The 6,292-nt window shown below is 40.3% G+C and overlaps 1 non-coding gene across 1 annotated transcript; it reads left to right on the top strand.

Moving 5' to 3' along the window:
* Positions 1-5,929: 5,929 nt before the first annotated feature.
* Positions 5,930-6,036, top strand: LOC141625792 (small nucleolar RNA R71). The gene has a single exon (XR_012535546.1). It is a non-coding gene; the product is annotated as a small nucleolar RNA R71 (small nucleolar RNA).
* Positions 6,037-6,292: the final 256 nt, after the last annotated feature.

Raw genomic sequence — 6,292 nt, 5'->3', positions numbered from 1 at the left:
CAAACTTTCTCTTTTCTTTTCATTTCATTGAACTCAAATTGATTTCTTTTTGTGCCCATTCCCTTTGATGACAAAAATATGGTAGAACATGGATGATGGATGGATGCATGGTATCAAGGGTCACCTTGGAATAAATGGAAGCCAAGGAGTTATCACACCACAAGGTACTCTTGACTAGGCCTTAATCCATGGGTCAAAGGATACTAGCATGACACATTCTAGGGTGTTTTACAAGCATTCTAACAAGCAAAGTTTTAAGAAGAAAAAAGCATCTACTAGGGCCTATATACACTTGTCAAGCTTCCCAAGTAGACGGTTTCGCAAAATTTTACTAACATGCAACTACATGCCATGATGCAACTAGCGTATAAACATCCTAATGCATTTGCTTCTGCCAACTAATATGCCATATAATCTAAATGCAAGTCCTAGATTCACATTGTTATACCGCATCAATCAAAATAAAGCCACATAGTCATTAACATAAAGAGGAAAAAGGAGATTGGAAAGATCATACCATGCGGTCTTCAATATCCTCATGTCTCGGATGTGGCGTAGTCGATCAATGTGAACAAGGATAAAACAAAACACAATATATACAACAATATATACATGACTACACTACAAAGGAAATGAACTTGTTTTTGGATTTTCAAATTTTTCAAATTTTTATGGTTTTTCGAAATTTTTTGATTTTTTTGGATTTTTGAGTAAAAGTTAAGTTAGAATTCCCCATCCCCACACTAATATGGGCATTGTCCTCAATGGCCAAAATGATGGGAAATTATGCAAACATGATGGATGAAATCTACACTAAATGCAAGCTATACTAATCTACACTACATGATGCATGGGTTTTTGTTTATGACAGAGAGCGTAATTTAGATTACCTCCCGTTGCGTATGCATGTACTTCCCCAAACCGAGATAGACATTATTTCTAATGTCCTAAAGTTGGGGGTAGTTCATGCACACAAGATGCAATGCATGAAACTAAATTTGTCATTTTGGATGTTCAAAAGTGGGAACAATAAAATAAGAACACCTCAATGGGGCCGAGGTGTTAGTCCTCTATGTTGCTAGGACTCTCCAACCATGATCAAGATAAAATAAATAAAACAAGGAAAGAAGTAGACAAACCTCAAGAGGGTAGGAGCCTCCAAAGTTTGCTAGTCTTCCACCATATCATCATTGTCTACATCTTCCTCAATAGAAGTGGACTCATCACCACTTCCCTCTTCACTTCCTTGCTCACTTCCTTCACCATATTCTTCTTCTTCATTAGCCTCTTCCTCTTCATTTACCTCTTCATCAATGCCTTCATAAACAACCTCATCACCGACAACCTCATCGTCACCCGGTATCTCACACCTAGATGCACTTAGAAAGAATAATTCCCTATCCGCCCAACTAGGCAAAGGACATGAAGGATCAAGTAGTCCTTGCCTAGCTAAATGAAGGAGGGGTGGATATTGGGCTAAGTAGGCATCTTCCCGATCCTTATAAGCTTGTTTGTGCATCTCTTGCATAAGTAGAGTCATGTAGTCATTGCTTGCTTCAACGCTTTCGAGTTTGAACTCTTGATACTTGAATGGATAGGGTGGTGTGACAATGGAGGAGGAGGGCATTTCAATTTCACCCCTTTGGTGACGGATGATGTATTCGGCTTCTTTTGAGAGGGGAAGAAGGTAGTTGGTCCGATGGATACTCAAACAGCATATCTTGGAAGGCAAAGTAAAAGATCTAGCATCATTGGTGAGCCACCCATATTTGGTGTCAAGAGGGTCATGAGTGACCCACTTGTACTTGTTAATCATGGCATCCATGTCAATGAGATGACCCCCTTTTTTCGCCACATACTTGCCATCCTTGTTGAAATTCAGATCAAAGTACTTAGCCAAAAGAGTGACTAGACTTCCATTTACAATAAAAACGGTGCCTTGCTTTCCACAATCAACATTGAGCCATCTTTCCACCAAAAGCCTTATAGAATTGTAAGGCTTGGTGAATTTCCTTCCAATATTTAAGGCCGACTCAAGTAGAACACAATCGAGCTTGGTAAAGTGGTTAGTGTCTTTTCTTGCAATGATGGTATTCCCGATGACCTTATGCCACACTCTAATGCCCGGATGGTGGACTAATAGAGCGCGACTAGAATGATAGTTCTCAAATTTCCTCCCGGAAATCGCCTCCCAAAGAGGAGCGGGGTCATATTTTTCGGGCTTCTTGTAATTACTAGGTGAATCACTAAGACCTAATGCTTTACCCAAGTCATCAAAGGTGATGCGCCTACTCACGTTGGCAAGGCGGAACTCGATGTTTTCTCTAGTCTATACCTTAGTTACTTTCAAAGAACTCAAGAATTCTAAGGTAAGGGAGGGGTATGTCAATTCTCTTGTTGCAAACAATTTTCCCAACCCCATGGCTTCAAAAAAGGCTTTTGTTTGTTCATGGACACCCAATTTGTTCAAGGCATCTTCACATATGAATTTGGTGGGTAGAAAGGATTTCCTAACATACTTGGCAAATGTATCCCTATGGGAGTTAGAAATGAAAATTACCTCCGAATAGTTTGATAATTGAGCAATTCCCAGAGTTGTTGATGTTGTTACTTCCAAAGGAGGATTTTGTTGTTGTTGAACTTCCAAGTTTGTACTAGCTACCACCATTGCCAATGAGGCTTTCTTTGCTTGAAGACATTGTTGTCTTATTGAGAGTTCCTTTGCCTTAGGTGCCTTTGTTGATCCTTTTGTTCTTGCCATTGATGATAATACAAAGAAAAGAGTGAAAATATTCAATTTCCAAGTATACCCAAATCGATTTTAAGATGAAAGGCTTTGCCTTTGTAATTTCAAAAATCGACTCAAAGGTTGAAGATTTTGGTGCTTGGTTTGATTTTTGTTGGAAGAGGAGTGATTAATTGTTGTTAAAAGGAAGTTTGGATTTGATTTTGTTGAATTTGTTGAGGAAATCTTGTTTTGGTGATGGAGAGGTTGAGGGTTTTGAGTTTTGGTGTTTATGGGTGGTGTTTTGAATGAATGAATGAAGAAATGAATGTGGGAGGGGTATTTAAAATACCCGAAAATTTTGAAACTGCAGGGGAAGACGGACGTCTTTCCTTCGGGACGCTCGGATTCTGCCTATTTTGGGTTCAGGATTCTCGCCTAAAGACGGGCGTCTTTCAGCAAAGACGCTCGGATTTTTCGATTGCAGGACGAGCGGATTCCTATGAAGACGGGCGGATTCTGAGATAGCAAGCTTTCTTGTTTTTCACAGGCAAAAAGGCGGGCGTCTTCCTGCAAAGACGGGCGGATTTCTGAAGACGAGCGTCTTCTCTACCAGGACGCTCGGATTCTTCGACAGTCCCAAAATTTCAAATTTTCAGTTTAAAGTGGACGGGCGGATTCTGGCAAAGACGCTCGGATTTCCTGAACACGAACGGATTCCCCTTGAAGACGCTCGGATTCTCCCTGTTTTACCCGGATTCAGTTCCATCCGTGCACTTGCATATCCCTTGTCATTTTTCATTCTTCAAGTCCCGTGTTCCTCATTGTAGGGGCACTACTAAGGCATGAATAGCCTAGGCAATTGCTATCCCCACACTAAGCTATAACACTACACATCAATTATGTCATTAGTCCCTCCCTCACTTCTCTCAAAAATGATAATTACCTTGATCAAAGCATAAAAATCCAAAAATGACAAAAATGCAATGTAAGAGTTAAAATGCAAGTTAGGGAGTTAGGAATATTTACAAATGGTGGTTTAGGGAGGACTCCACCAAACTCTCATTCTTAGTGAGATGTCATGGGGGCATGTCAAAGGTGTTGTTGATGTTGCTCAACACCTTGAAAAAGTAGTCAAAAGCTTGTTCATTATCATGATAAAGATCTTCAATAAACCTTTGCCCTTGTTGTGCTTCATGTTGGTCTTTATCGATAGCATTACCAATATAGGGATTGAAAATCCCTTCAAACTAATCGTCCCAAAGACCACAAACTTCATCTACTTGATCACTAAAGATCTCTTGAGTTGATAGAGATAACTCTCCAACTTTATTGTCTTGGCCAACGAGGCCATCCTCTTCATTGCTTGACTTTGGTGAGCTTTTCAAGCTCGCTTTAATATAATTCACTTGCTCTTTGAATGGAGCATCATCGATTTTCTTCTTCCATTGGAATTCCGACTTCTTCCTATCATCCTTTCGACTATAATGATCGACCATAAAACATGGTTCATGCAAACGGGGAGCTCTCATGGTCTTGTCAAGATTGAAAGTTATGCTCTCATCTCCCACTTCTAGAGTGAGCTCTCCATGCTTTACATCAATCACCGCACCCGCGGTGTGTAAGAAAGGTCTTCCTAGAATGATTGGAATGTTGGAGTCTTCTTCCATGTCAACAATGATGAAGTCCACCGGGATGAAAAATTTCCCAACTCTTACGGGAACATCTTCCCATATCTCTAATGGTGTCTTCGTCGATCTATCGGCCATTTGGAGTGTGATATTGGTGCATTTAAGCTCTCCCATCCCCAATCTTTTACTCACCGAGTACGGCATAACACTCACACTAGCCCCTAGATCACATAAGGCTTTGTTGATCGTGGTGTCGCCAATGGTACACGGTATTGAGAAGCTTCCCGGATCTTTGAGTTTTGGAGGTGAACTCCCTTGAAGGATTGCACTACTCACCTTAGTGAAGGCGATAGTCTCAAGCTTCCGGATCGACTTCTTTTTTGTGAGGATGTCTTTCATGTATTTTGCATTGGCCGGCACGTGATTGATTAATTCCGTGAAAGGAATCGAGACTTCCAAATTCTTCACAATTTCCATAAATTTTCCAAGTTGGTCTTCAAATTTGGGATTGGCATGATGACTTGGAAAAGGAAGTCTAATCACAATGGGCTCCTTCTCCTTGACCTTGTCTTCATTTTTCTTTGAAATTTCTTCTTTTGATGGTTCTCCATCCTTGGAGTTTTGCACAATTTCTTCTTTGCCACTAGCATCCACAACTTCATCCTCAACTTGCTTCTTCGGTGCTTCATACATTGTACCACTCCTCAAGTGAATTGCACTAACCGTTTCATGTCTTGGGGGATTACTTTGAGGTGGTAATTGCCCCTTTTGTCTTTGTGAGTTTGAAGATGCTAGTTGAGTCAATTGGGTTTCCAACATTTTGGTGTGAGCTAGGATGTTGTTGATGGTGATTTCCTTTGCTTGACTATCCTTTTGCATTTGAGTGAAAAACTCTTGTTGATTATTTTGCATTTGGAGGACCGCTTTTTGAACATCAAAATCTTGGTCATTTTGTTGATTGTATGGAGTTTGGTTTAGGTAACCTTGGTTTTGGTTGTAAAAGGGTCTTTGATTTTGGTTTCTCATGGGAGGTGGGGTGTATGTTGGTTGAGGGTTTTGAACATTTTGGCTTTTGTATGAGAGATTTGGATGAAATTTGGTGTTTTCATTGTAATAGTTTGAATAAGGGGTACCACTCTTGTATGCTTGGAAAGCATTCACTTGTTCATTTGTTCCCCTACATTCACTTTGGTCATGTCCCAAAGTTCCACAATTCTCACATATCCGACTTGGGATTGATGAAGATGTCGTCATGGCATTAACATGATGCTTTAGTGATTTTGAGGCTTCTTCAAGTCTAGCCATAGCTTTTTCAAACTTCAAATTGATTGTATCAATGTGAGCACTAAGTAGAGCACCCAATTGAGTAATAGAGTCCACTTCATGCTTTCCTCCTCTAGTAGCCTTGCGAGGTCTACTATATTGTGAATTATGGACCGCCATTTTCTCAATTTTGTTCCAAGTTTGATTGTCATCAACTTCGGTGAACATTCCATTTGATCCCATGTTGAGAATGTTCCTTGAGTCTTCATAAAGACCATTCCAAAATTGTTGTACCAAGAACCACTCGCTAAGTCCATGTTGAGGACATGAGCGACAAATTCCCTTGAATCGCTCCCAAGCTTCATACAAGGATTCTTCATCTCTTTGCTTAAAGCCCGTAATTTGAGCTCTTAGCATGTTAGTCTTTTCCGGTGGATAGAACTTTTTGTAGAAAGCTAGAGCCAATTTCTTCCAAGAATCAATTCCGAGAGTAGCCTTATCAAGGCCTTTCAACCATTGTTTCACGGTGCCAATTAGATAAAAAGGAAATAAGACCCATCGAATTTGGTCTTGAGTTACACCGGTTTGAGAAATCGCATCACAATAGTCGCAAAAAGTCTCCATATGAGAGTGAGGGTCTTCACTAGGCATCCCCCCAAATTGGCTTCTTTCG

The sequence above is a fragment of the Silene latifolia genome, chromosome X (assembly GCF_048544455.1).
Source record: "Silene latifolia isolate original U9 population chromosome X, ASM4854445v1, whole genome shotgun sequence".
NCBI lineage: Eukaryota > Viridiplantae > Streptophyta > Magnoliopsida > Caryophyllales > Caryophyllaceae > Silene > Silene latifolia.
Note: the sequence above shows the minus strand (reverse complement) of the source record. Positions and strands in the feature narration are given on the sequence as shown.